Here is a 6,501-nt window from a genome sequence, read left to right as displayed (position 1 = left end):
GTCTGTTTGTTTTCTTTTTCATTTCTTCTTTTTTTTGGAACTGGGGAAGGCTTTTCTTTTTTTTTTTACAGTTAGCATTTTTTAACAAGCTTTCTTATCATGGTGTCCTCTACAGGTAATGGGTTAGCCAGCTTTCTGCCATTATGACAAAAATACCTGAGACAGTCGGCTTAAAGGAGGAAAGGTTTATTTTTGGCTCATGGTTTCAGATGCTTGGCTCTGCTGATTGTGCCCAAGATAAGGTAGAGTCATGGCTTGGAGGATGTGGCAGAGTCAAGCTTCCCACCGCATTAAGGCGGGGGGCATACAACACCCAGGGACAAAATATGCTCTTCAAATAGACACCCTCAAATAGACTCACCTCCTGGAATCGCCACTACCTCCCAACAGTGCCATCAGCTTGGACCAAGGCTCTGATCCACGAGCCTTTGGAGGACATTCAAGATTCAAACCATGAAGGTGAATGTATTGTTGACCAACTGCATCCATTTTTGTTAACATCACCCATCCATTTCTCCACCCTCCCATCTTCCTTCCTCTACCCAGACTTCACTGGGTCCAGCTCCTGAGTGGAGAAAAAGATGTGAAAGCCAGTTATCTTAGTTTAAATGGAGGGCAGTGTTGGAAGCACCTGATGGATGCCCAGGAGAAGGAAGGAGTGTGGAGGAGGCCAGGGTTAGGCACTGAAAAGGGGAAGAGGATGGGGAAAGTTTCCCAAAGAAATTTGCAAATGACTTGCAGTTCAAAGCAATGGGAGACACTGCAGAGAAAAAACCTGTGTTTAGAATCTCCTTGGCTTCCAGGGCCCATGCATAATGATGACAAGGATGATGCAGGCTGACAGACTGAAATTTTCAGCTGCTGTAGAATACGAGGCCCAGGAGTGGGGCTAGCGCTCCTCACAACGACTCAGCAAGAGAGATCCTGAGGACAGAAACTCTGGAGGCTGAGTCCTTCCCAGGCCACCTTTCCTGCTCTTCCTGCCCCTTGTAGCACAGAGTTCCATTGATCCTTAAGAAAGGTGGTTTGGGTGTTATTTATTGTTCTGGGTGGCTGTGGGTTGTGTTTACTTATTTACTTTGCCAATCAAACTCAGGTTTATTGACAGGACCGAGCCTGCCCTTGGGCTCCGCCACCCAGCCCAACACAGTGCATGGAGAAATAATTAGTTGCTGAGGTGTCAGGAACAGATGTCGAACTGACATCTTCCCTTTACCAGTGTCAAACTCAGCAGTTTTCCTGCCTCTCGATAAATTACCAGCCACTTGCTGCCTTCCTTCCTGCCATCCACCTACCTGGTGGAGCTTTCCTCCCTCATTTAGAGCAGAACAAGAATGTCCTTGCAGACCTCGGTCTCTAAGGTGATCTCCCTATTCTCCCTTTGCAAATTTATTTATGACTCTGGTGTTTGTCTTGGTTAGGCTCTGGTTTTCTCTTTCCTAAGAAAGGCTCCAGCTCTCCTGGGTTTTGATTTCCATCATGGTCCTGAGCTCATCTCTTTTTCTATCTGTCTCTGTCCCAGAGTATCTAATTATGTCTTTAATTCTTCTATCTGTTTCTGTCCTAGACTATCTAATTATGTCTTTCATTCATTCTTCTCACCGTCTATGTGGTTATCTGGGAAATTGTTTCTGTTTTGAATTGTTCTAGAGCTGCATCTGTCTGTTTTTTTTTTTTTTTTTTTTTTTTTTTTTTTACTTCCTGTGCTATTGGTTCAGGGTGTCCAGATGGTTGACTGTCAGACTTCTCCACCCCATTTCCCCCAGAGTTACCTTTGGTGAGGTGGAAGTCTGTGTTTGTGTCTTGATTAAATGCCTTCTCATTTCTATTTTTGTTGTTGGTCCTGTCCTTGGTTTAATTCCTGGGTTAATATTTGAGTCTTCCAGATATAGCTGGTCTTTAGATTAGAGTCTCTAATATCTCCGAGACAATCTCATTTTCATTATGCCAGGGAGGACAACTGATTAGATCAATCACATACCTCAGCCCAAGTGATACAGTTAGCAACACAGTATCATCAAGCACAGCTTAGAAAATGACAATTTGTGGTAGTTATTAATCTATCACCTTTAACCATGTGAATGAAATAAAAATCAAAGACCAGGCTAAAATATGTTTATAGTAAATAAACTTTTCAATATAGCAACTTTACCCTTCAGGAGGGGGATTTAGAAGGAGTTGGGGAGGGAGTAGAAAGGATAGAGCAAGGTTTGAAGTGAGGTCAGAGAACACAGGAAGATCACAAAACTCTAGGAAGCTGTTGAAGAGAAGTCAGAAGAAAATATACACAAGAACAGAACAAACTAAGAGCAAAAGGGAGGCTAGAGACTGTAATCACTTTCTTTTAAAACTAATGGCAATTGAGAGAAGGAAAAAGAGAAGAAAGAAAATAAATTAGAATTAGGATAGGAACAGGAACAAAAAGGGAGAGTCATGGATATCAAGGTGGGAGAGAGAGAGAGCGTGATAGAAAAGAAGATTAAAAAAGGAAAAAATTTTTGAGAAAAGAAAAAAATAGATAAAAGATATTTTAAATGATTACAGATAAGTGAAAAACATTACTTTGAAAATAAAAAATACAAATAGGAATAGAGGGCCTCCTTCAGGGTGTGCCTCTGTTGACACAATAGACAGCGTGGGCAGGAGTGTGCAGATCTCAGTTAATTAGTCTCGGTGAGCCAGCCTCTGTCCTCTGAGGTTCATGCTGATTTCTGGCTTCGAAGACCAACTTGAGATCTCTGAACTCCTGCTGGTTTGAACTCTGCAAGCTTCTACTGGGGGTTCCAGCTGTCTTTCCCCTGAAAATAGGCCAGGTTCCAATGTGAGGTGCTGGTCCCTCCAACTTACCAACTGTGGTGGTGTGGTGTGCCTTAATCACAGATTTTTTTCACTTTTCCATCTTTCAATTTTCATGTAGGAGCCTCAGAGAGGCCCTCTTTCTATTGTTCCCAGGAGGTGGGGTGGGGTGTGGTGGGCGCACAAACACCACTATGTGCTGCTGCTGGGCCCCTCTGTGGCTCCGGGCAGAAGGAGCGTGCCTACCGGAGGGTCTCTCCCAAGTTTTGAGAGAACAGGGAGCCCACCTGCTTCCTAGTGAGACGGTGACTTGAGGCTGTTCCACAGACTCCATCAAAGTCTGGTGCAATTTCCAAAGCCACACTTGTTTTCTGCATAGGATACAATTTGTGCATCTGAAACTCTGGAAATGGCTGTGGGGGAATCTCAGGAGTAAGTAGGGAAATGAAGGTAGATGGAGGCAGGTCAAGGGGACTATTTCACAATACAGGTGCGATAGGCATTTGGAGCAGTTGTCAATTTGGGCTGAAATACGGGAATATATCAGAACTGGCAGGGAATTATTTATTTATTCACTCAAGGAACATCTGTGGAGCTCCTTTATGTGGAGGCCTTGTGTTAGGTTCAGGATTTGCGAGAATGAGGCCCTAGCAGTCCCTGCTCTTTGGGAGTCTGCAGTGGGGGAGTCTGATGCACCAGCAAATGTATCCGACCTTCATCACCAAGGTGCTGGGGGCTTCCTAGTAGCTTGAAGCAGAGCCTGACTTGCATTTCAGGAAGATCTTCATCCCTGGAGGATGGACAGGAGTGGGATGTGAAGGATACCCAAAATCTCACTCATATTTTCTTATAGTAGTGTGGCTGAGAAATGAGCAGCACCACGCAGGGGCTGGGACAGTAGGTACAGCGGAAAAAGAAGTTAGAGTTACTGTACTAGAGTTTCGAGATTGGGATTATATAGTTGTAGGCCCATTATCTTAGTCTAGGGAAAGTTATAGTCTCTACTTCAGGTCACGTAAGACTTGCAGAACAAAATGTGATAAACACGGCACCAGTCAATTCAAGTAGACAGTGACATCACAGTGCAATGGCAACCAAGGCCAAAAAAATTGAAAAACTCTGGGAGAGCAGCCCTTGCAACAGCTGATCAGTTACATCCAAAAACAATGGCCCAACTACCAAAACTACAGCAACAGAGAAGAGGATGGAGATAACCAAGAAAGCCTCATCAACAAGGCACTGCAAAACTATGAAGTAGACTCCATGTCTCCAGTAAACAACTAAGCTTTGATCATAAGCTAAACACTCCAGCTTCAAAGGTTCTGCAAGGCCTCTGCTAAAACTCCCAGCCTGCCTCAAACTGGACCTGAACTTCTGTTCCCTAAGGGACTCGAAATGAGTAACTGGGACTGGGAACTTATACCTGTTTATATGTGCCTTACAGAGTAAGGGTTTGCTGTGTAAATTATGTAAATAAAATGGTACGTTGAAAAGACAGTTTCAGTCTTTCATCTGATCTGTTCATGTCATTTACTGTGCTGTAAGGTGCTTGTGACATCATCGTATGATTTCAGGCCTACAACTTCCTCCCGAGGGTTCTGCTAACCACTCAATAGCAGCTGCCTCTCCCTTCAGATGGAGCCCCAACATTTGGAAGAATTGGCAGGGATCTTAAAGGTGGTCTCATCCAACAATTTACAGGCCCCACATGTAGCTTTCCTTCCAAGGATATCTAGGACCAGAACTTACTCCCTCCTGGGGCCTTGCACCCTGCCCTTGGAGAGCTTCTTCCCCAAATGCCCAAATCTGTCTCTGATAGAGTCTGCCCATGGCTGTTGGTCCTGCTCTAAGAGGTCACAAAGATGAAACAAAATAAAAACCATAGCAGATTGGAAACCCCCGATGGATAGGGAACTCTCACCCTAGAAGCAAATTCAGCTTGGGAGAAGGATGCAAGATCCAATGTTTGCTGAACACAAGGCAGCAGGGCCTGGGGATGGCGGCCGATTCACACTTCTCACATCTGCTGAGTTGGCTGAGGGACTCCTGTTGCTGGGTAAGGGGATTTTATATTTGGGCAGTGCGGGGTTCACCACGGAAGCCCTATATTTAGATTCCACTTTCCCAGTCTAACATTTTTTTTGTCCCCTGTGATGTACATAGCAGTCTACCAGGACCTTGCTTGTTCCTTCTTATGTGCTGATGAGGAGTTAGCCCCTGAGATCAGCACCTTGTCCTATTCTCAAAACCTATGCAACCAAACTAATTTTCTGCTGCAGGGACTCAGAGGTGAGCAGCATTTAGACCCCATTGCTAAAACTTAATTGGCTGTAGGGACATGAGCAATCAGGACCTCTTATCAAACTCTTGCCATTGATCTCTCATGTTTACATGGCACCATAAAATCAGCTACTCTGTCTGCCAGGAACTCACCTACTTTCCGCCCCCTTCCGAGAAGCCTATCACCTCCCTACATTTGTCTGGTGGGTCTATAGGAAGCAGACCTAGTCCGGAGCCACAGGCACAGAGTGGGTGCGTTAGCTCTTCCTTCCCTCTCACACTCATGTTGCTTGAGTCCCTGAGATCCTTCCCTGTGTGTCAGGGCCAGTTAGCCCTTCTCTTTCTGGCTCACAAGTGGCCAACTGCATGGCCCTTTCTCGGCTGGTGAGGGCTCCTTTCAGCACTGTTCCAAGGCGCTGCTTCTCCTTCCTAGGGTATCCTGAATACATTCATATTTTGCATGTTTTGTAACAGACAAATACAGTAAAGCTGTAAAAGCCCACAGAAACAAGAATAGCAAAAGAAATGAGGCATAGACATAAGCCAGGTTTCAGGAAATAGAGAAAGTATGCCCCATAAGAACAAAAGACGATTTAAAGATTAATAATAATAATAATAATACACATCGGTTGAGACTATAGTTGCATCCTAGATACCATTAGAAATATTGAACATTGTTAGACATGAAAAAATGGTAGTTGATACTGAAATAAATTTCCCAGACTTAAGATGAGTCGAAAAGCTAAAAACATAGAAGAATTAAATGAATAGATAATTGTAAAGCACAAAAAAAATGACAGGTAAAATAGGAAGATTTTTAATATGGGAAATAGAAAGCAGAGAAGCTTAACAGGTAGGGACTAATAAATAAAGACATAACAGCAAAAAATTTTCTGTAGCCTTTGTACAAAAAATTTGCTCTCTACAGTGTCCTTTTCAGGATTCATTATCAGAGAAATATGATAAAAATACTACTGTAAGGCTTTAAAGACAAAGAAACGATATGTGATATAAATAAAAAGAAGAGTAATATAATTTCAAGTAGCTGAACTACTTGCAACCTCAACCACAGAAGCAAGGAGGATTAGAGTAAAGCTTGTAGGAATCTTAAATCCAATGTCATATTTATGCTCCTAGACTCCAATAAAGAAAAAGGAAAACATACTCCTGAATGACAAGCGAGGCACAGTGGATGACAGTATACTCCGAGTTATTTTACAGACATGATCTTATTAAATTAACAGTGACAACACTGAAGAGAATAAAATAGAAGTTATTGTAAATTATAATATAGGGGAATAAAGATAATTCAGGGAGCACAGTCTATTCATTTCTTCAGTGAACATTTAACGAGCATCGCCTCTATCTTAGTTACCGGGCTGTTTCACTGGAAACTTGATCCAGCAAGCATGTGTTGTGTCACAG

The sequence above is a fragment of the Fukomys damarensis genome, unplaced genomic scaffold (assembly GCF_012274545.1).
Source record: "Fukomys damarensis isolate Sample0158 unplaced genomic scaffold, DMR_v1.0_HiC HiC_scaffold_11, whole genome shotgun sequence".
NCBI lineage: Eukaryota > Metazoa > Chordata > Mammalia > Rodentia > Bathyergidae > Fukomys > Fukomys damarensis.
This window is presented reverse-complemented; position numbering follows the sequence as displayed.